Below are 25996 nucleotides of genomic sequence, written 5' to 3'. Positions count from 1 at the left end.
CCACACACATCTTTTGGAAAATACCGCTCCAGAAATTCTCCTTTGAATACAACCAAGTGATTTCATTGCCTGCAACCTCCAGTATCTGACATGTATTGTCCCACTAATAATCATCTTCCTCTACCAGTATATGCATACTAAATTACACCTTTTGTGCTTCAGTACACGCCATAACAATGAAAAATATTTCCAATGTCCTTCTGCCATGCCTACAATCCATATGGATCATACCTGCCTTTGAAGGTAAGTATGTTATTCCTCTGGAACTTTCCCAAGTTGCGGAACTCGTTATTCCCTTCATTCTGGTTGTTCTTCACAACTTGAGCCACTGCTTGCAAAGCGACAACAATAACACCATCATTTATCCAACCATATTCTAAACAACATCAACAAATAAGGATTAGAAGAACTTGACTCAACCGTATTCATACACCATTCATACACTACTAGCATACTATAACACCTGGGCAAGCAGACCGACCATGCTCTGATACCACTGTGTAACACCCTACTTCCCGACTCAATAATTAATAAATAAAAGATAATTATATCCAAGTATGATGTCAATTCACAATCCAAGAAGTCTGAATGTTACTTCATTTAATAAAAAATATAGTCCAAACAACGAAATTATACAAAAGTATGACATCCATAGCCTCAACAATCATCCACACAAAAAGTGGTTCAATAATTACTTTAAATTAAAATATTGTAATAAAATAACATAAAGAAAACAACTTATTCCCCCCGTTTTACGTATCAGGGCAACTCCACTAGTAGACTCGACCGATATCAAAATGAGGTGCATCTCCAACTACTCAGGTACCCAATTGTCTGTACTCTGAGGAAGCACGAGCACATAAAACACAAAAGGGTTGATAAGTTCATTCATATAATAAACAGTGTATAATAATTAAGAAAGTAATATTTATATACATAAAACACATTCATTACAATCACATTCTAACAATCAACAAATGCACAAGCACAACATAATTACAATGCAATGAGACCTGACAACATTACATGATGCATGTGGTGCCAATTCTCATCAATGGTTCATCATACGAACCTGATTTCCCTTTCGAAATCCTGAACTCCCCATTCTGAGTTGTGGATAAGTGTTTCGCCCTCCTTCAGACCTATGACTTATCTTCTTCAACATATCAACAATGAATGCATGACATGGTAATAATGCAATTAACATAACAATTATAATAATATTTAGTGATAAACAATTGATCATACAATTTCAACCATACAAAACATAACCCACCCTTCTGGACTACCACCAATGTAATCAAACACACTCTCTCAATCATTCACAACACATCAAATAATTTGTCAATATACAGACCTTGTCCATATTTGTCACATCATACACTTCTTTTCCATATGCTACCGACCTCTGATAAAATTATTCAAAATATTGTATCCGTAAAACAATTTATATCCCTTTTTTAACTACCCAATGCATCAAAATCGTGCACGAATGCGTTACTAAAAAGTTGTTGTTTTCTGAATTTTCCAGCATGATTTTTATCTTCTCTAACCCCAAAACATTCATGAAACCATCACCAAAAATATTTTATCCCTGAAACAAATTTATAGTATTCTGTTTCAGCTACCCAACACTTCAAACTATGTCCCAAAATTATTTACAAGTTGAAAGTTATGATCAAAATCATGCACAAAGGCGTTACCAAAAAGTTGTTGTTTTTTTGAAATTTCCAACACGATTTTCATCTTTTCCAACCCCAAAAACGTCCATAAAATCATCATTAAAAATATTTTATCATAAAAACAAAGTTATAGTTTTCTGTTTCAGCTACCCAACTCTTCAAACTCTGTTCCAAAATGATTTGTGAGTTGAAAGTTATGAACAAAACCGTGCATGAAAGCGTTAACAAAAAGTTGATGTTTTTCTGAAATTTCCAACATGGTTTTCATCTTCTCCAATCCCAAAATTATCATATATCATTTCTCTTGCCTCAGTCTCTTGCTGTTAGCCCTGGTAGGCAGAACTACGAATGCTCTAATTTTCTCATTGCACAATGAGAATACGTAGGCACGAGAATTCAGATTCTCCGCGAGCTACCCTATTTATTTCTACCTTATTTATCATTTCTCCATTCATTAATCAACACCATCTTTTTGAGATCAAATATCACATTTTCCCTGGGATTCCATGCACATCCTTTTAGGACGATATAAAGGCAGACCACCTTGTGAACCAAGTGATGTTTGGCTACGAAACCAAACACTTCATTCCTTCTTTTTTGGCTAAGACGTATGTTTACTCTTCAATTCAGAGTCTATTCCTTCATGGATCCAAGATACCATTCTTCTTTGGTTTCAAATTATTTGTTCCCTATAGTGATACATTATTCCCTGTACTAAACAACATTGCTGCCAACCCTTGAAGTTGTGTTTTTCTTATAAGTCCCTATTGCTTAGGAAAACACCTCTCTCTTTGTTTCCACTGCAATTGACCCTTGAAATTGTGTTTGTCTTACCAGTTCCTGTCGCTTAGACAAATACCTTTTTGTTTTCACCATTCTGTTGGTACAAGTTATACTTTTCATCACTTCCTTATTTCTTTCTTTGTTCTAGTGGTTCCACGAACTACGAAAGCTCTGACTTTCTCATTACACGATGATAATACATATGCACATGGCTTCGAACCCTTGGTGATCATAATCCTAATTATTACTTCCACCTTAGGGCACCATTCATATCCTTCATGAACCATCATCTACCTTCAATCATTGAATCATTCACTCCATGTGATATATTGTTATTAATAGAACAAGATTTGGTTCTGCATTTATACCTTGAGTTTTGATGATAACAACGTTGTATTTGTGTGAGAATAATTTTGGCACCCTAATTGTTTCTTATTGTGTAGCTTTAAGAAACAATTTTGATTCTGATCATATGATGTGTAACATCATCAGTTTCTGAACTTTGTGTTCTAAATTCGCTTATGTGCTGCAATTAGAAGTTCTGAAAGACGTAAATATTGTTGTTGCAATGTTCTTTCTGCTTCTGCATTATCTCATCCATCAGAATCTTCTAAGGAGACACTATGTTGTTGTTGTAATGTTCTCTCAGTTGTTTTGCTTCTGGACGTGACTCTGATCAACAAGCTTTTGAAGAATGGCAATCTTCTGAAGTTGTGTTATGTAGTTGAAGATTCTGAAGATCTTAAGACAAACGATTGATTTTATCAAGGTTATGACTGAGGTTTCTGAAGACTCTGATGATTCTGAAGACACAAAAGAACTCAAGCCAGACTAATGACGTTGTCAAGGTTCTAAAGTTTCTGAATCCAACTCTCTATTTCTTCACTTAATGCTTCAATCATCTTTTATCATAAGCCAATGAATTTGAAGATAAGATCAAATGGGGATGTGATCAAATAGTACATAATACAAATCGAACAACCTTTCCACTACCTGATTTTGTGAGCAAGAATTGTACTATTCATCACACTTGTCACTGAATATATGGGCGAAAGGACGTACGTGGTATCATTCCTTTCTCATCTAACAGTGGACAGCCGCTCAAGGAGCTTTCCCCATTTTACCCTCCAATGGTCACATGCTTACACTATATAAGCATGCATTTAAGACTTGAAGAACGCTCGCTTGCTCTCTTGCTGATGAACTACACAAGCTAATTTTCTTTGTGAAAAGCTCATCTCTTTGTATTCAATGTTCTTTAAGTATTTATTATTCATTTGTGTAAAATCTGCTTTTTAAAGAAGCATCTTGTAACACATAAACTTTTTATTCAAACTGTTTCTTTGATTCCTTAAGGAGGTTATCCTTGAGAAGACAAAGAAAGTTGTTCTTTGTGAATCCTTGAGGAGACTAAGGTTTAGTTGGATCCTTTAGAATACAAATAAGGGTATTCTTTGTGTTTATTGTAATATGTTGATTATAGTGGATTAAGTCCTTGTGTATAAGACAAATCACCTTGGCGTGTAGACTTGTTTAGCTTTGAGTTTCAAGCGAACCGGGATAGAAATCATTGTGTTTTTATCTCTTCATTATTTAACTTGTTAGTGGAGTTTTCATTTTGGAAAAAGCTTTTCTTTTTAAAACCCAATTCAAACCCCCCTTTCTTGTGTTTTTCACACCTTCAATTAGTATCAGAGCTTGGTTCTGATTGTGATAAAAAAAATTTATCAACACCTTACAATGTTTAGTACCGATCCAATTGTGTGAGAAACAATGTATGTTGCTAACGCTGCTAACGTTAATAATGATAGAGATCATTACATTGCTAAACCACCTATTTTTTATGGTGAAAAATTCTACTACTAGAAAGATAGAATAGAAAGTTTCTTTCTTGGTTACGATGTTGATCTCTGGGATCTCGTAGTTGATGGCTATGTTCACCCAGTGGATGCTGAAGGAAATATTTTAGCAAGAAGTGTTATGTCTGATCAAGAAAAGAAAGATTTCAAAAATCATCAAAAGGCCAACACCACTTTGCTCAATGTTATCTCTTATACGGAGTATAGGAAGATAACAAACAGAGATTCTTCCAAATCCATCTTTGACTCTCTGAGAATGACTCATGAGGGAAATGCTCAAGTAAATAAAACAAAGGCCTTGGCCTTAATCCAGAAATACGAGGCTTTCAAAATGGAAGATGATAAAAATGTTGAAACTATGTTCTCAAGGTTTCAGATGCTTGTTATCAGAAGTCTTCCCAAAAAATGGAGACCTATGGTAACTGCTCTAAAGCTGGCTAAGGATCTTAATAGTATCAGTCTTGAAGAACTTGTTAGTTATTTAAGAAGTCATGAGATTGAGTTAGAAGAAGATGAACCTTATAGGAGAGGTAAATTTGTAGCTCTAAAATCTAAGCCTGAGAAGACTAAAGCATATCAAGCTGAGGAAGAATTAGAAGGATCTGATGAAGACTCAGAAGATGATGATGAATTATATCTAAAATTAAGAAGAGTCAACAGACTCTAGAAACACGGGAAAAGTGGTCAAGGGAAATTCCAAGGAGTCAGAAGGACTGTTGGTTGCTTCAAATCCTCATCTGGTCAAAAGAAGCAAACTTCTGGAAAAGAAGTTATCTCTTTCAAATGCAAGGAGCCAGATCATTACAAGAATGATTGTCCCAAGCTAAAGAAGGACAAAAGGCCCAAGAGGAGCTTCTCCAAAGTAAATAAGGGGTCGATGGCTACCTGGGATGACTCAGAATATAAAGAAGAAGATTCTAACGAAGAAAAAGCTAATGTTGAACTAATGGCAACTACTAAGGATCCCACAAGCTATGAGGAACCAGAAGACAAGGTTCTGTCAGAATCAGAATCAGACTCCGATTCTGAAGAGGTATTCTCTAATCTATCTCGTTATGATATTGAAAGTTATCTTTCTGAAATGCTGAAAAAGTACCAGAGTTTTCAAAGCAAATACAAGGACCTTAAACTAGTCCAAGTAACTGCTTCTAAAACTCAAAAAGAGCTTGAGAATGGTATTTCCTCTCAAAATGAAAAAGTATTTTCTTTAGAAAGTAATAACTCTGTTTTGAAAAACAAAATTTCAAAACTAGAGGAGGAAATAACTTCAGAAGCTTTTGGTACTAATTGCATCATCAAATATGACAGAGCATTCCAATACTTTCTGGATAAAAGCATAGATAGAAGTAAAATGACTTCTTTGGTCTATAGAGTTATCCGAAATGGAAATAAAGGTTTGGGTTGTACAAAAACTACAAAACCTGACGAAAGTCAGAAGGTTAAACCAAAACCTCTCTATGTGCATTTCGTGCCTGCTGGCACTGAGTCTGATATTACTGCACGGACAGAAAAGCATACTAAGGATAAGAACTCAGTTCTGAAACCTCAGTATCATGCAAAAATCTCATGATTATCCTTCTGCTAAAAGACCCAAAGTTGTAAGAAACTCTGGGAAAACTAACAAAAGAGGACCCAGAAAGCGGGTACCTAAGGATAAAAGCATTTATGTTGTAGACATCCTTAACAGCTCAACTGAAACACTAATCATGGTACCTGGATAGTGGATGCTCACGACACATGAAGGGCAAAAGGTCAATGTTCCAAGATTTGGAACTTAAGCCTGAAGGCTTTGTTGGTTTCGGTGGAAACCAGAAAGGAAAGATCATTGGCTCTGGAACCATTGGTAACAATAAACTTCCTTCTATTACTAATATTCTTTTAGTTGATGTTCTAATGCATAATTTATTGTCCATTAGCCAACTTAGTGACAATGGTTACGATATCATCTTCAATCAAAAGTCTTGTAAGTTTGTTAGTCAGAAAGATGGCACAATCCTTTTTAATGGAAAGAGGAAAAACAACATCTACAAAATTAGAATTTCTAGCATAGACATTTGGGTCATGTTAGCATGAGAAGGATTTAGTATCTAAATAAGATTTAATTAGTCAGAGGTCTATCCAAACTGAAGTTCACTTCAGATGCTCTTTGTGAAGCATGTCAGAAAGGCAAGTTTTCTAAAACATCTTTCAAAGCCAAAACTGTTGTTTCTACCTCTAGACCATTAGATCTTTTGCACATTGATTTATTTGGACCAGTGACAACTGCTTCTATCAATGGAAAGAAGTATGGATTAGTCATTATTGATGACTACAGTCGTTGGACATGGGTAAAGTTCTTGAAACACAAGGATGAGTCTCACTCTGTGTTCTCAACCTTTTACTCACCATTGCAAATATAAATGAATTGCAAAATAGTCAAAGTCAGAAGTGATCATGGTGGAGAATTTGAAAATAAATATTTTGAAGATCTCTTTGATTCAAATGGTATTTCCCATGATTTATCCTGTCCTAGAACTCCACAACAAAATGGAGTTGTAGAAAGGAAGAATAGGACTTTACAAGAAATAGCCTGCACCATGATCCAAGAAACGAATATGGCTAAGCATTTATGGACAGAAGCAATCAACACAACATGTTATATTCAGAACAGGATTTCTATTCGACCTATTTTGGGTAAGACTCCTTATGAAATGTGGAAGAACAGAAAGCCCAACATTTCTTACTTTCATCCTTTTGGATGTGAATGCTTTATGTTAAACACTAAAGAGAATCTTGGCAAGTTTGACTCTAAGGCATAAAAATGTTTACTGTTAGGATATTCTGAATGCTATAAAGGCTACAAAATCTTTAATACAAAAACACGAATTGTTGAAGAATCAATCCATGTTAGATTCAATGATAAGCTTGACTCTTAAAAGTCAAAACTAGTTGAGAAATTTGCAGATCTGAAGATTAATCTTTCATAATCTAAAGATATTATCTCTGAAGAAAAAGACTCATAAGGCAAGGATAAAGAATCTGAAGAAACAACTCAAACATAAGCAATTGTTGATCCAACTCATCAGAAGAAGAGTAGATCAAGAACTTCTCATTTCGAAGAACTAATTCTGAGAGACAAGAATGCTTCAGTCAGAACTAGATTTTCATTTAGACCCTCTGAAGAAACTCTTCTAGGTTTTGTCTCTCTGATAGAACCCACCTCCATTGATGAAGCTCTTCTAGATAATGAATGGATTTTGGCCATGAAATATGAATTGAATCAATTCACTAGAAACGATGTTTGGGATCTTATTCAGAAACCAAAAGGCTTCCATGTCATTGGAACCAGATGGGTTTTCAAAAACAAGCTGAATGAGAAAGGCGAAGTTATCAGAAACAAAGCTCGAATGGTAGCTCAAGGTTATAGTCAGCAAGAAGGTATAGACTATACAAAAACCTTTGCTCCAGTTGTCATGTTAGAGTATATTCGTCTTTTAATTTATTTTGCAGTCAATCATAAAATCATACTTTATCATATGGATGTGAAGAGTGCATTCCTGGATGGTTATATTTCTGAAGAAGTTTATGTGCATCAACCTCCTGGTTTGAAAGTTATCAAAATCTTGATTTTGTTTTTAAACTGAAAAAATCTTTGTATGGTCTAAAGCAAGCTCCAAGAGCTTGGTATGATAGACTAAGCAACTTTTTGTTAGAAAATAATTTTACCAGAGGAAAAGTGGACACAACTCTCTTTTGAAAAACCTTCAAGAATGAAATTCTGGTTGTGCAAATATATGTTGATGATATTATTTTTGGTTCTGCTAATGCGTCATTGTGCAAGGATTTTACTAAGTCTATGCAAGCAAAATTTGAAATGAGTCTGATGGGAGAACTGAAGTTCTTTTTGGGAATTCAAATTGATCAAAGACCAGAAGGCACATATATTCATCAAAGAAAATATACAAAGGAACTTTTGAAGAAATTTAACTTATCCGAATGTAAGCTAGCAAAGACTCTGATGCATCCTACATGCATTATGGAGAAAAAAGAGGTAAACAGTAAGGTAAATCAGAAGCTTTTCAGAGGTATGATAAGTTCTCTCCTGTATCTAAAGCCTTATAGACCTGATATCTTGTTTAGTGTATGCTTATGTGCTTGCTTCCAATCAGATCCTATGGAAGCTCACTTAACCGCTGTTAAGAGAATCTTTAGGTATTTGAAAGGTACTACTAATCTTGGTTTATTTTATATAAAATCAAGTGAGTATAAAATAGTAGGCTATTGTGACTGACTATGATGGAGATAGAATTGAAAGAAACAATACTTATAGAAGTTGTCAATTTTTTAGAGACAACTTAATCTCATGCTCCAGCAAGAGACAGTCAACAATTATGCTTTCAACAGCTGAAGCTGAATATATTACAGCTTCTGGGTGTAACACTCAAATACTTTGGATGAAGAGTCAACTGGAAGATTATCAGATATTTGAGAGCAACATTCATATTCTCTGTGATAATACTTTTGCTATATTTTTATCTAATAATCCTATCTTGCATTCTATGGCTAAGCATATTGAAATAAAACATCACTTTTTACGTGACTATGTTCAGAAGGGAATTTTTCACTTAAAATTTGTTAATACAAACCATCAATGGGATGATATCTTTATAAAAACCCATTGCTGAAGATAGATTCATAATCATTCTGGAAAATCTATTTATGAAACCATGTCCAGAATGAAAAGATGTTATTCAGAATGTAAAGTCTCTAGAACTCTAGGTAAGATTATGAGATTGTTTTGCTTTCTGACTCTGAAACTTGAAGCTTTTTGAAGTAAGGAAGTTTTCAGGAATCAGAAAGGTTCTAATCAGAAGCAATCTTATTGATTTATCTTCCTGATTCTGAACAGTTGAAGCATTTAATGGTTGTCTTATCGTTTGATTTTGTGTGATTCTTAGTGGAGACAGTTGTTCCACTTTTTGAGCATGCGTGATTAAAGCGTGACACATTGGGTTTAACAATTCTTGGAATTATGTCTAAACCTTTACACATCCCCCCATGTCCGCGCACACCTTTTGTCATCATTGTTAAAGTTTTCTATTTAAACTCACATCACTCACATTTTCACACTACACACATATTTAGCCTACACTTTCAAGTTTTTCAACCTCAAAACCCCCCCTCTCTCTCTCAATTATTCTTCATCTCTATCACTCAAATGGCTGAACAACAATATTCAATTGTTCAACAATATGCAAAGTCTACTAAATAACAACTTTCTCTAAGTAGATCTAAGGATGCTCAATAACAGTTTCAACAACTGCAATTAGATTAGACTAGATCTCATCCAAGATCTGTATATGTTGAAGAAATAAATGGAAGTACTACTCCAGTGTAGAACTATCCTATCTTCACAAAGGTTGATCCTCCTGAAGTCTTGGCTCTCTCCATGCAGATTTGTCATGAAGATGGTGTTGATCCTTTGGTAGATCCCCTAAATCTCCCGGATAACTACCCAGTTGACTCGCCGCCTACTCCTTCCCCCCTAAATCCTTGGTTTTTATAAAATGTCTTAGCACATATGTTTGTTTATCTAAGTGTGTTTGTATGTATTTTATATTTTTTCTTGCTGCATTTTGTTTGTAGTTCTTGTTAAATTTTTTGCATTTCTTTTGCTTTTTGTTTTTGTACTCTACATTGCCTTTATGGCAAGTTTTCAATGAAATTATTGTTTGTTTCTCTTTATTATTATTCTTTTTTATTGATGATAAAGGGGGAGAAAACATAACCTTCTAAAGGGGAAGAATTAAGAGTTTATTTTGATATCTAAATTCCTAAGTAAAAAACCCAAACATTGTTTTAATGTTTCTATTAACAAATACTTCGAGAAAAGTTTGTTAAGTGTTTTTTGCAAGGTTAACTCTCAAGATTCAGAATGATTTGTTAAAGCTTCTGTCTCAAGAATCAGAATGATTCTTAAAAGAAGTTTCTGAGAAGCTTATGAAGAAAGACTCTTCAAAGAAGTTTCTAAAGAAAGCCCTTCTGAAGGTCTATCAAAAGAATGATGTTATCAAAAAGTGTTATGGACAATATCAATCAACTTTTGAAGTTAAACCAGATTCTGACTAATTATTCATTCTAGTACTTCAATAGGTAAATCAGGAATGTGTTCTTTCATTCCGAGTTTATATTTATATGACTATATATCTCAGAGGGAGCTTTATGCTTCTATAAGATGTATTCTTATGTGATTACCCTGTACAAAATTGTTCATTAAAATACATGTTTTGTCATCATAAAAAAAGGGGAGATTGTTAGAAAAAGATTTGGTTTTGCATCTATACCTTGAGTTTTGATGATAACAATATTGTATTTGTGTGAGAAAATTTTTGATACCTTAATGGTTTATTATTATGTAGCTTTAACAGCTAGTTCTGATTCTGAATATATGATGTGCAAGAATCATCTTTTATCAGAAGCCAATGAATCTGAAAAAGAAAATCAAATGGGAATGTGATCAAATAGTACATAGTACAAATCTAATAACCTTTCCACTACCTGATTTCGTGGGCAAGGATTGTACTATTCATTACACCTGTCACTGAATATGTGGGTGAAAGGACGTACGTGGTATCATTCCTTTCTCATCCAACAGTGGACAACCTCTCAAGGAGCTTTCCCCATTTTCCCCTCCAACGGTCACATGCTTACAATATATAAGCATGCATTGGAGACTTGAAGAACACTCACTTGCTCTCTTGCTACTGAACTACACAAGCTAATTTTCTTTGTGAAAAACTCATCTTTTTTATTCAGTGTTCTTTAAGTATTTATTATTCATTTGTGTAAAATCTGATTTTGAAGAAGCATATTGTAACACATAAACTTTTTATTCAAACTGTTTGTTTGATTTCTTAAGGAGGTTATCCTTGAGAAGACAAAGAAAGTTATTCTTTATGAATCCTTGAGGAGACTAAGGTTTAGTTGGATCCTTGATAAGACAAAGAAGGGTATTCTTTGTGTTTATTATAATCTGTTGATTATAATGGATTAAGTCCTTGTGTATAAGGCAAATCACCTTGGTGGGTGGATTGGATTAGCTTCGAGTTTCAAGTGAACCAGGATAAAAATCATTGTGTTTTTATCTCTTCATTATTTAACTTGTTAGTAGAGTTTTTATTTTGGAAAAAGCTTTTGCTTTTAAAATCCAATTCAAACCCCCTTTTTCTTGTATTTTTCACACCTTCAGTTATCTTTGAGTCAAATACACTATCTCTTTGAGCTCTATCTTGTGTCATATTGTGAACTAAGAGTTGTTTGTATTGTGAAACCAAACACTTGATTCTCTTTATTTCCGGTCATACCATATATAGTGGCACTACGCTTCCGGCTACCCCACATATTGGTTAACGCCAACTTTACTCTTGGGTTCATATTCCATCATCTTTTAGAGTTCAAATTATATAATCCTTTGGTTTACACCATACATTTATCACAACTTCTTTTCACCTCCCTCTATTAGTTCCATGAACTACGGAGCTCTGAATTCCTTATTTCACTATAAGGATACGTAGGCATGAGGGCCCTAATCCTTAACGAGCACTCTATCTATTTCATTATTTTTTCCCTTATTCTTTCGCGAGTAATCTTTAGATATAACACCCATTCGAGCAAGAACAATAAAAACGGTTTCCGTTGAGTACAACAGATGTTAGGGGTGTTAATACCTTCCCCTTGCATAACCGACTTCCTTACCCAGTTTCTCTTTCACCAGGTTTTATCGATGTTTTCCCTTTCCTTTGGGAATAAATAAAGTTCGATGGCGACTTTGTTGTATGTTTGAGCGTGCGATGCATTCAGGTATATTTCCACTAGCTTCACTATCATGTAACATCTTCTTCATAATTTTCCGTAACTCCCATGCAACCATGGAACTACCCTGTAACTGTTACACATGATTTATGCACGTCGTCTGGAAACAACTAAACACTTGTTATTTTCCGTTGGTACTCATATGAAACAACTAAACACTTGTTATTTTCCATTGGTACTCAACATCCCGACTTGTCATGCTTGTCTTTAGGAATTTTGGGATGTAATATATATATATATATATATATATATATATATATATATATATATATATATATATATATATATATATATATATATATATATATATATTCAAACTGAATAAGGAATACAAGAAAACCGAGATTCAAAAGTGTATATTCAAGGGAACCATGAGGTCTCGCATGGAACAATATTCGAATGCCGCATCATTAAGGGTTAGGTCATCTAAATACCTAAGACAAAATAGATTTTATGGTTCCCAAATAGTAATCATTATTTCCTAAGTGTTACAACCAATGTGGCAGAAGAAAAGACCGACATAAGACCCAACATGTCTCGTCATATTCGGACAAACAAAAGCTGTTTTTCTTCCAAAAATTACTCTAAATATAAGAGTGTGAAGTTTATGACTCATATTTGAAGCCCCTTAGTAGGTTTTCTCAATATGGTTAAACAGACAAACAAAGCTATTTTGATCGTAAAATCGAATTTAATTAGTATACATTTTCAAAACTCATCATTAAACACGCAAAGAGACGGGAATAAATCATCTTTAAATATTTTTTACAATTGAAGATTTAATGGTGAATCCTAGTAGAATCGTATTCCCTAGTCCGACGGCGGTGAGGGTGCATGTGTAAAAGCTTTCATGCTCAAGTCGCCGACGATTGTAAATGTGAGATTTTTAGGTTATAATTATGTATAGCAGAAACCTAGTTGTCTTTTAGCCTTTAGAATAGGCTCATAAGGTTTAAGGCTTCATAACCTTCATCGAGGGGCATCTGTCTCAGAGGACAATTGTCAATAGATCATGTAGCCTCATTATCCAACTACCCATGATAGTTTGGCGACCTAAATTTGATGCGCGTCTAGGGAAAACATATCTCCTTAATTGCCTCTTATTAACTAGATTAAAGTTATTTGGATCTTGGTGAGATAGACATCGACCCAGGATGAAATACTAAACCATAAGCCTTGAACGACGAAACCAAAATGTCGCTTTGTTTGCCCGTTCAACCATATTGGAAAAACCTATTAACGAGTTTAAGATATGTGTCATAGACTTCACAGTCTTAAATTTGGAGTTATTTATGGAAAGAATTCTTATGTTTGTCAGAATATGACAAGATATATTGGATCTTATGTCAGACTTTTCTTCGGCCACACTGGCCATAACTGTCGCATCCGCGAAAAACAACCGGCGGGCTAAAACAAAACAACACAGAGCCGCCACCGTGCGTTATTTATCCCAAAAGAGGGAAAGGAAACGCTCGAAGTAAACCTGGAAAAGCCATGGTCTCGCGACCAAAGAGAATGGGATCGGGAGTCAGTTATGCGAAGGGAAGGTATTAGCACCCCTACGCATCCGTCGTACTCGACGGGATCCACGCTCAAAAGATAAGAAAAGGTTGCTAAAACAAACATCACACACACACACTGAAGACAACACAGGTGGAGGAAGAGAGGAGAGGGCTCGCTAGGATATCGCATCCTATGCCTACGTATCTCGTCTGGAACGAGAATCAGAGCTACCGTAGTTCGGCTCACGCATGCCAAACAGGACACACACAAACACAGGCAAACCTGGAATCCGAATGCCAATCGCTGGACTTACATCGGCTTCCGAACCAAACAAACCCACTCAGGATACGGACAGCCAATCGCTGGGCTTACATCCATATCCTAACACACAAGAGGAAACAAACAACAAGTTACTAAGGAGTCGGGAACTCGAGCCTAGCAACTGTCAAGCAAACACACGCAAAAAGAAAAAAAGTGCCCGGAGAGACCTCGCACGGTCTTCTGCCTACGTACCTCATCTGGTATGAGGATCAGGGCGACGTAGTTCCCCTGAACGGGAAAAAAAATTCTAACCAGATACAAAGGGAGACACACTACTAGGGAGCTGTACTCGAGCCTAGATGTTATCATGCATATCATCCCTAAGTTATGGTTTCTATCCTAACTTGCACTGGCAGCAAGCTAATCCTAAACAGGCAAAGCAATCAAAGCAAACAATCACAAATAGCACACACTATATACACACCAAGTGGGGCTCAAACAAAGGTTAGGCTGCAAGAGCAAGCCAACTGTATCAGGATGGTGTTAGCTCTTAACCCTGACATTGAGAGTCAGGGTGAAGCAGATGAAATAGGGAGTGAGGGGTGTGCCTCACAGCTCTTATCCCTGGCCAGGGAGAGCTTCAGACAAAGGAAGTGTGGGTCCAGAAAGTAGGAACCCTTCTACACTTATGACACTGACTCAACTGTACAACTGTACATGGATCTTGGGTTAGGATCCACAAGGCATCAACATGTGATGTGAGCCAAGGGACGACTCAACAGAATAGCAGGAGGTGGACTACACACCTCTTGTGTCTGCCAATTTCCTTAACAAAGGTCTTTTCCTGCTTGGGGACAAAAATAAACAAGCACAAGCATTGCCTCTTAAGGAGGACTTCAGACAGGTGCCTGGCCAAGTAACAGGCCAGGTCTTCCAGACTACATGGAGTTAGTGATTCTACCTCAATTGGTTTATACAACCAAGCAGCAGCACAAGCAAGTTCAAAATGAACTATAGCAACTAAGGTACCTGAAATCAATCCAACATAATCAGTATACCAGACAAGCAAAAGTCAAACAGAAAATTACAAGTCCACAGCACAAACAGATAACAAGCATCAATGCACAAAGGTGCAAGCCACAAGGCCTAAGCATAAGTCTCAATGCCTACAAAACAAACTCAAGGTTAGTTATAAACAAGCAATAAACCAATCCCAATTTAGTGCACATCATCAAGTATAAGCAATTGTGCTCTTTGACCTGAAACAAAGCTCAAATGTGAGAACACAAACCACTAGTACAAGACTAGGGTCAAAATAGGATCAACAAGTCAAAACAGAACATGAAAATTGTCAAAAATCAAGTTCAATCAATTTAGAAACAAATCCAATTGGTCCCATGTTCAAATCATTCATCAATTTCATTTCATGAAAGAAATAGTGCAAAGCATGCAATTTAGAACCTCATAGGACCAAACAGAAAGATCCAATCCAAACTCAATCAAAAATAATTCAATAAATCCCAGGAAAATTCATGGCTAAACAGCACTCATTAAAGGATCATCACACCAAATTTCAGGCCATTTGGACAATGGGAAGCAAGTCAATTAAATTCATCAAGTTAAAGCATGCTCATACAAGTCCAAACAAGGCACAATATCATGTATCAACTTCAAGCAAGCATAAAACAGTGTGGGAACATGATAAATGCACCAAACCAAAACCATGATACACTTAAAGATGTCTAGAATCACTCCATAAAATTTCAAGTTCATCCAATACATATCAAGAATTTCACAAATCAATTAAAATCATGACTCACAAAAAGTCCACATTTGGTCAAACAGAAAGGAAATTCTCAATCAAATTGGAAATGCACTCAAATAAATCCAGAAAAATTCACAAGTGAACCTAACATCCCTAAGCATCAACATGCAAAATTTCAACTCATATCAAGTTCATATGGCATGGTAACAAAATTCATGAAGTTAAGCAAGAAATGGTGTGACACAAATTGTCACACCTAGATTCAACAGCTCATATTTCACAATCCAGGAAAGAAAAAATCACAAATTCTATACCAAAATGTCCATTAAGGTCTCTAGAATAAGCATGCAAAATTTCAGCTCCATCCAGTTAAGCATCATCATTTCATGATCAAAATACCAAGCAATGTGCAAGAAAGAACATACATGAACAAACCCTAGGCCATTCCAAAAACCACACGTGCACAATCTTTGCAAAAATCATCATAAAATAGTAGAGATTACAAGGATCATGGTGGAAAAAATCTCATGTGATTTGGATTAATGGTTATGAAGTTATGAATTATTGAATGAGGAAAAAAATTAAAAAAATACAATGAAACAAGCATGTGAACTCATGAAGCATATGAAGAAAGAATGGAAAAAGCCAAAGTTGGAATCGCTCTAGCCAAGGATCGAAGGCTACAGTAACTCAAAAAGTGGCGCGCTAACACCTCCAGCAGGCACAGTACACGGTCATATGGATAAAAACATGATTTCTGGAAAAATTTTCAAACATTCATCAATGTTCTTCATACATTCATCACTCAAGAACAAATGTTCACCAAATCACACAAACTTTATATCAATGGAAAGGTCTCACAACGTACATCAACAATATCACATTCATTAAGCCTAATTCATCCTAATTTAACCGGATCGATCCAAAACATGTTCATGCATCAAAACTCAAATCCATATATCTCTCTCATTTCTCAACGAAAATCAGCGGTTCAAAGTGCAGATTTACCTACTCTAAGAGATCTATCTAAAGCATCAAACAATTTCATGAATTATTAAGGTCGAAATCTGACCTTCCTTGAAGCACATGTGTTGAATCGCGCGGTTTAAGCCTTGAAATGTGAAAACAGAACTTCTATGATGCTTGGATAGGTGAATGGAACAAGGTTTGTTGCTCAATTACGCACGATCTTGATGAAATCTCCATTTGCCATTGTTGCACCTCACTTTAACAGTCCACGATTTGGCTTGATAGTGATGATTCCTTGCTTCAATTAGCTTCAACAATGATTGTAGATGATGAAACAATGAAGATCTTGGCTAGGCTTGTGAAGAAATTGCAAAAAAGTGAAGATGAAAAGTTGAGAGAATTGTGCAATTTTGGATCTAGATATGAGATGAATGAATGTTAATCTGATTTTCTGTTATGATTAACCATTTATATGATGCACTAATCCATTTTGTTAATCAAGTTTAGCCAAATGTGAGTGATTAGTGAAAATGCACTTTTATGCTAAATGGTAATTAGCCAATCCACCCTCACTTATGCAAATCCAATGTAACAGTAGAAATTTCTGGTTGCAGCAAGTTTCAAATGGTATTTGTGAGCTATTGCAAGTGGAATCATGTGAAAACAAGGCTTATTTCTCAAAATGCACTTTTTCCCTCCAAATTCAAAATTGGTTCACTTGAAAAATGGACTTTTTGTGTGATGAGTTTTCATGACAGGTAATGCTTGTTTTGGATAGAGGACATCAAAAGAATTTTGCTCAAGGAAACCTCACTCCATTTGGCCTTGTGAATCAAAAGTTATGCCACTTTGAAATCCAACTTTTCTTGACAATGATCAATCCATAACTTGCCAACCACAAATGAGAAGTTCATGTTATTGGACTTTTTGGAAAGGTGAGAGCAAGATCTACAACTTTCATGTTGAACAAAATTTCATTTGAAGCATTTTTGAACGTGTAATTTTGAGGAGAAAAACTTTCCATTTTTGGCAATTTTCAATTACAAGTCACTTTCTATTTTTGGAAAGTTTCCATCTGACTTTATTTTCTTCATTCTTGATGTTTGTAATGTCAAATGAAACTTGTTTAGACATGAATGAAGTGTCTCTAACCCTCTCCCACCTCCAAATCCATCAATTCAGGCACAGTTGACCACAATTGACTTTTCTAACTGATAGATGAATTTCAGCTTGACTGATGAACTTGAGCTTCAAACTCCTGATGAAATAGCTCAATGATGAAACCCTAGCTTCCATAAGCTCAATATAATCATATGATGATCCCCATATCCATTGAAAACCCCATCTCCTTGACAAGCCCTGAATGGCACCATGCAGATGATTAGGGTTGACCAGTGGTCAAAACCCTAATCTCAAGGTATCTGATCATGAACAATGAATCTCCTGGTGATGACAAAACCATGATGATGATGATGTACCATTTCAACCAAGATGATGCTCAATCTCCTTGAGGAACCATGAAACCCTAATTTGAATCACACATCCTCAGATGGTCAATGATCAATTCATGAAACCCTCAGCTTGCATCTTAACCTCTTTATCTTCTGATCAAGACCTAGGAGGATGACTTACTCAATGTAGCCATATGATATGCAAATATGCAATGACTAATGACCTAAAAAATGATATGCAATATGCTAAGCTAGTCCCAAGAGAGGAGGGCAAATTTTGAGGTGTTACAGCTGCCCCTATTCAATCCACTGTGAACCTGTCGATATGAATAGCCTCGACTTTCAGATGATCAGGATGAAGAGTGATTGAATACCAAGAACAGACGAACAATTTGCACTCTGATGGGAAATAATTAACAATGCCTGTCAGAATCGATAAAGAAACAATCTTGAAAGAAGAATCCGTCTGGTACGGAAAAAGTCGGCCTGATCACCGAAACAGAAATGTCGACCTGTATACCAAAATAAATGCTAACGCAGGGATAACCATGGCCTGAACACCACATATCTGCTGGGGATTATTATTTTTTGCTTTTTCTTTTTTTTTTCCTTGAACCCCGAAAATTTTCTCTTTTTTTCGTTTTCGTGAACCCCGAAATTTTCTTTCGCACAAATGATCCCGGATCACTGCATTTGAACCCCGACATCTTGTTTGCCAAAATAATGAACCCCATTCGCTCCATTTTGAACCCCAGTCGCCTGACGATAACTTGTGATCGCCATTGTGAACCCCGTTCTCCAGAAAATGCCTCAACATTTCCCTTTCTCCATTTGAACCCCGTTCTCCAGAAAATGCCTCAACATTTCCCTTTCTCCATTTGAACCCCGTTCTCCGCTTTCTTGTGATAATTCCGCTGGCAATGTCGGAAATAACACCAAACTCCACTCTGAGGGCGACATATCAGAGGGTACACCTTCACAAACGGAAGGTAACATGTGCATCTCTTCCTCAGAAGACACCCATAACGACCTCTATTGGCCTCAGCCAAAGTCTAAGGTGACACATGAACAGAAGATAATCCTGAGGACCTCATCCCGGATACAATCTTCAACTCCAATCTCCATTTGGACCCCGATCTCCAGAAAATGTCTCAACATTTCCTTTTCTCCAATTGAACCCCGCTCTCCAGAAAATGCCTCAACATTTCCCTTTCTCCATTTGAACCCCGATTGTCGCGCCGATCGCGCAACGTCCTTTGATTTTATTTCCATCTCCGTCTGACGGAAAAATTTCCTCCAGTATCGCACTACTGGGGAACATTGCTGATCTGACGTCATGATGCTAAACTCCTCAGAGTAACACCTTCACCATTCGGTGAAACCAAATCTCAAACGGTAACCACGGCTTGAGTCGCGCTGATCGCGTCACGATATTACTCTCCTCAGAGTAACATCTTCCAACTTCTGTCTCGCACGACAGAACTCTTCTCCAGTATCGCACTACTGGGGAATATTATTGACCCAACACCACGATGTTAAACTCCTCAGAGTAACATCTTCACCATCTGGCGAAACCAAACCTCAAGCGGTAACCACGACTCGGGTAACTGATACTTGCAATGCTGATGATTTTCCAACTAGTGAAACCACTCTTCAAACGGTAACCACGGCCTGAATAGCATCTTCACCCACTGGCAAAACCAAATCTCAAACGGTAACCACGGCTTGAGACTAGCCTATGCTTGCAATATGATGCATGATTGATTTTTCAGCGTAATGCTCCATAATTATGGAAATGCTACGCGATTCATTATGCAATATGCTATGCTCATCTACATGATGAATGCATAAAAGATATCCCCCTCAAGGGACTCTTCTGAGGTGCTCGAGACACTCTGCTGAGGAACTCCTCAACACTCCGATTTCCACCCTGCTGGGGAATAGCACTGCTGCTGGGAAAAGGCAACCCTTGCTGGGGAACAACCTCCTTTGCACCCGATCCGCTTGGGGAATTGCTGGGGATAAGAACCACCAATGCACTCTATGGGGATACAACAGTCTTTGACTCGCTGGGCATGCAACACTCCCAACTCTGCTCGGGGAACCACCACTCACAGATACCTCCATCGGGGAAACAGCAACCTTCTGGCCTGGCGACTGGGGAAGCATTGATCTAAAACCTGCTGGGGGATAACCATCCGGACCCTGCTAGGGAAGCCACAGACCTTGAATCCGCTGGGGAATTCAGTCCTCATGACTCTGCTTGGAGAGATAAGGAAATTCTGGTATTGAACACCCGTCGACTCGTCGAACCCTGGCATTCACTGTTCTTATCCATTGTCAGCTTTCCAATTTTGAGAACTCCCAGACTCGTCTGGACCTTTTCTGCTCCATCATCTTGTATTCCAAACCGCTCCGTACTCGACGGAGAACGAACTCCTGGGATTTACACATACTTTTCAATCTTCAGACTTTGAAGAGTCTTCTTGATTAACTCTCAAGGATCGTCGTACGTCTCATCGTCGTCTCTTCACCGTTCTTCTATCCATTCGTCCCTGATTGGACTCCATGGGGACTGTTTTGTCAACAGCTTCCACATCACAACCTGCAAGTGAGTGAAAATACCTAATAGTACCTGCAAAAGAGATCGTTAGATAAAACCATGCCCTAGGCGTGTCAAGATTTCAACACTTGGGTCGCTCAACCTTCCGAATAAGATTTCAAATTTTCAATCTTATAAGCATGCATTGGAAGGGACCTGTATGTCTTAAAATGCAAGATTCTTTATCACAATAATTGGATGTTTTTGCAATCAAAGCGGTAATGAAAAACAAAAAAAAATTATTTGACTGAATATGCATTTTATTGATTGAAAAGTGTGGCTCAAATTGAGCAATACAAAGGAAGCAATTCCTGAAAAGAGATAATTGCGCACAAAAGGAAAAATCTATCCTAATGGCAATGTGAAACCCGTGATCTTATCGAGTTCCAACTCGGTTACACCCCATATGTCCTCAGACTCTCCGTGCTTTCTGCCTTCTGAACAAGACGTTTCTGATTGATCCCCACCGGGTATTATCCATTATGCTTTAACCAAAGCGCAAACGATCATGCCAGACGCAGTCATTCGTTTCAATCCCTCTTTTGCCTGGACCGCCCTTTCGGGTTTTCAGTCCACCAGGATACCCTTTTTTTCCCAAGTCGCCTTTTCAGGTTTTCGACTTGCCGGGTGTACAGTTTTTTCTTTTTATATCCCTAATTTTTGCCCGAACCTTTTCTTTCTGTTTTTGGTTCGCCGGGATGCCCATTTTTGCCTGGACTATTTTATTCTTTCCGTCCAGCGGGTCTCTTTACACGAAGTATTTTTTAACTGCGTCCGCATTCACAGGGGATGGAAAATCTTCGCCATCCATGGTCGTTAACAACAAGGCTCCGCCAGAAAAAACCTTTTTGACCACGAATGGACCTTCATAATTGGGTGTCCATTTGCCCCTTCGATCGTTTTGAGGAGGAAGGATCCTTTTCAGCATCATATCACCTACGTGATATACCCGAGGTCGCACCTTTCTGTCAAAAGCACGTTTCATTCTTTGCTGATACAACTGCCCATGACAGATGGCTGCCAGCCTTTTTTCCTCTATCAGGCTCAACTCTTCATACTGAGTCCTTACCCATTCCGCCTCTTGCAATTTCACGTCCATCAGGACTCTCAAAGAGGGAATTTGAACCTCAACTGGTAGCACAGCTTCCATCCCATATACCAACGAGAAAGGCGTTGCCCCAGTAGATGTACGTACCGAAGTTCGATACCCATGCAATGCAAACGGCAACATCTCATGCCAGTCTTTATAGGTTACCACCATTTTCTGCACAATCTTCTTTATATTCTTATTGGCCGCCTCAACCGCCCCATTCATCTTCGGACGATAAGGAGAAGAATTGTGATGTTCAATCTTGAATTCCCGGCACAGCTCTGCCATCATCTTGTTATTCAAATTAGAACCATTATCAGTAATGATTCTCTCGGGAACCCCATATCGGCAAATGATGTCTCTCTTGAGAAACCTGGCAACGACCTGCTTTGTCACGTTCGTATAAGAGGCTGCTTCCACCCACTTGGTGAAGTAATCAATAGCCACTAATATGAACCGATGCCCATTCGAAGCCGTAGGCTCTATCTTCCCAATCATATCAATGCCCCACATAGCGAACGACCATGGGGACGTCATTAAGCTCAAAGGATTTGGAGGCACATGCACCTTATCAACATAAATCTGGCATTTATGACACTTCCGCACGAAATTGAAACATTGGGCCTCCATTGTCATCCAATAATAACCTGCCCTCAGCAGCTTCTTTACCATCGCATTCCCACTGGCATGGGTACCGAACGATCCTTCGTGAACCTCTTTCATCAATTGGCTTGCTTCTTTATCATCAACACATCTGAGCAAAACCCAATCAAAATTCCGCTTATACAAAACCCCATCCTTATTCAGGTAGAACACCATGGCCAATCTCCGCAGAGTCTTTCGGTCCTTCTTCGATGCTCCCTCAGGATACTCTTGAGTTTCTAGATAGCGCTTGATATCGTAATACAACGGCTTCTCATCATCAGGCGCTGTGTCAACAGCAAACACATAAGCCGGTCTATCCAGACGTCCCACCTCAACACTGGGGAACTGATTCCACCATTGTACCTTAATCAAGGCAGCCAGAGTAGCCAAAGCATCTGCCAAAGGATTCTCCTCTCTAGGCACATGATGCATCTTCACCTTGGTGAAAAACGTCAACAATCTCCTCGTATAGTCCCGGTATGGAACTAAATGAGACTGATGCGTATACCATTTTCCATTAACTTGATTCACAACCAGAGCTGAATCTCCATATATGACAAGGTTCTTGATCCTCAAATCAATCGCCTCTTCAATCCCCAATATGCAAGCTTCATATTCAGCCACGTTGTTGGTGCACTCAAATGTTAGCCGGGCAGCAAAAGGAATATGAGATCCTTTCGGCGTAACCAAAACAGCACCAACACCGCTACCATTCACGTTAACGGCCCCATCAAACATCAAAATCCATTCGGATTCAGGGTCAGGCCCCTCCTCCGGGATCGGTTCCTCACAATCTTTCGATTTGAGAAACATGATGTCCTCATCAGGGAATTCAAACTTCATCGGTTGATAATCCTCAATGGGTTGTTGGGCGAGGTAATCAGACAATACACTCCCCTTAATCGCTTTCTGAGAGGTATACTGTATATCATATTCTGTCAAAATCATTTGCCACCTCGCAACCCGTCCGGTCAATGCTGGCTTCTCAAAAATGTACTTGATTGGATCCATCTTGGAAATCAATAAAGTGGTATGAACCAGCATATACTGCCTCAGTCGGCGAGCAGCCCAGACCAAAGCATAACAAGTTTTCTCGAGCAGTGAATATCTTGTTTCACAGTCGGTAAACTTTTTGCTAAGGTAGTATATGGCATGCTCTTTTCGACCAGACTCGTCATGCTGCCCCAATACACACCCCATAGACCCCTCGAGGACTGTCAAGTACAGAATTAACGGTCGTCCCTCCACATGAGGCATCAGAATCGGAGGCTCCTGCAAATACTCTTTTATTTTTTCAAATGCCGCTTGGCAATCATTATTCCACCTGACCGTTTGATCTTTTCTCAATAATTTGAATATCGGTTCACACGTGGCTGTTAGATGAGATATGAACCGCGAAATGTAGTTCAATCTACCTAAGAAACCACGAACCTCTTTCTCCGTCCTCGGTTCAGGCATTTCTCTTATCGCTTTTACTTTAGCAGGATCAACCTCGATTCCTTTCTCGCTTACAATGAACCCCAGCAATTTACCGGACCGCACTCCGAAAGTGCACTTATTCGGATTCAACCTCAGTCTGAACTGTCTCAGCCGGTCGAACAACTTGGCCAGATCTACCAAATGTCCCTCTTCTGTTTGGGACTTTGCTATCATGTCATCCACATAGCATTCAATTTCATGATGAATCATATCATGAAACAAAGTCACCATGGCCCTCTGATAAGTAGCACCAGCGTTTTTGAGACCAAATGGCATCACCTTGTAACAAAAGGTGCCCCACGGTGTAATGAACGTTGTTTTCTCCATATCATCTGGCGACATTTTGATTTGATTATAGCCAGAAAAGCCATCCATGAAGGAAAACACCGAGAATTGAGCTGTATTATCTACCAACACATTGATGTGAGGTAATGGAAAATCATCTTTCGGGCTAGCTCTATTCAGATCTCGGTAGTCCACACACATTCTCACCTTCCCATCTTTCTTCGGGACTGGCACAATGTTCGCGACCCAAGGCGGATAATTAGTGACAGCAAGGAAACCAGCATCCCATTGCTTCTGCACTTCCTCTTTAATTTTCATCGCCATGTCAGGTCGAGTTCTGCGCAACTTCTGCTTCACTGGAGGACAATCTGCTCTTAACGGTAGCTTGTGCATAACGGTATCGGTATCCAACCCTAGCATATCTTGATAAGACCAGGCAAAGATGTCGACATACTCTTTCAACAATGCTACCATTCTTCTCTTGACACTTTCCTCCAAAGCGGCCCCGATTTTCACTTCTTTCTTGACCTCGTCGGTACCCAGATTCACTATTTCAATCTGCTCTTCATGCGGCTGAATCACCTTCTCCTCTTGTTTTAACAACCTGGCTAATTCCCCTGGCAGTTCACAATCTTCTTCGCCTTCTTCTTCGGCATGATAGATCAGATTGTCGAAGTCATACAGAGGTGTAACCGGATTGTTATCAATGAGATCCGGAGAATGATCGCATCTGCATGAATGTGGATTCATGCATTGCTTTAGAACCGGAATGAGACAAATTGAAAAAGAAAAATGAAAACATTGCCATTTTTATTTTGTTTTATTTTTAAACTGCAAAAATAAATGAAAAACAAGGAACACCGCTTTTAACTGAAAAACATCCATTTATTGATGATGCAAAACTTGCAAATTTTAAACATGAGGTGGCCCTTACAATGAACCATTACGTGTCGGGCAACACGTATGGCTTTCATGCAAATAAACCGAAAACAGGAAAATATTACTCTTCGAGCAGAGTGACTGTGATGATCTTTTCAGCCTTCCAGTTCTGGATTCGCATCCCTGGCGCGCACGTCTTTATCCATCGGTCAATTTCGCAGTTGCTATCAGCTTCATCACTCATCATGCAGATGTGATCCGGATCCAGCATTCCGGCACTGGTGAATGTGACTGACGCACGGCGTCCTCTGCCTTGTCCTGACGAGCCTCTGCCTGGCTGATACCCCACTCCGAAGCGGTCTTTCTTGGCGGAGATATCCATCATCCTACCCCAACCAGGAGCCTCTCCATTCTTCACCACCTCAGCGGCCTGTTTGTACGAAGCAATGGATGGTTTTTCCTCTTCTTTTGCAAACAGAGCATTCTCTACCTTAACGGTTTCGAATGCCTGACTCGGCGTCTCCCATATTTCGCCGTCCATTTCAACATATTTGAATGAAGACAGGTGGCTGACAAAGATGTCTTCTTCTCCGCACACGGTGACAACCTGTCCTTCCCAGACATACTTCAACTTTTGGTGCAAAGTCGAAGTTACTGCCCCAGCAGCATGAATCCACGGGCGACCCAACAGGCAACTGTATGACGGCTGAATATCCATGACGTAGAAAACTGACTTAAACACCTCAGGGCCTATCTTCACCGGGAGTTTAACTTCTCTGAACACAGCCCGCTTCGACCCATCAAATGCCCTCACTATCAAATCGGTGGGCGTCAGGATCAACCCTTCACAATTCAGCTTTGCCAAGGCTTTCTTTGGCAACACATTCAATGA

This window comes from Lathyrus oleraceus, chromosome 7, assembly GCF_024323335.1.
Source record: "Lathyrus oleraceus cultivar Zhongwan6 chromosome 7, CAAS_Psat_ZW6_1.0, whole genome shotgun sequence".
In the NCBI taxonomy this organism is placed as follows: Eukaryota; Viridiplantae; Streptophyta; class Magnoliopsida; order Fabales; family Fabaceae; genus Lathyrus; species Lathyrus oleraceus.
This window is presented reverse-complemented; position numbering follows the sequence as displayed.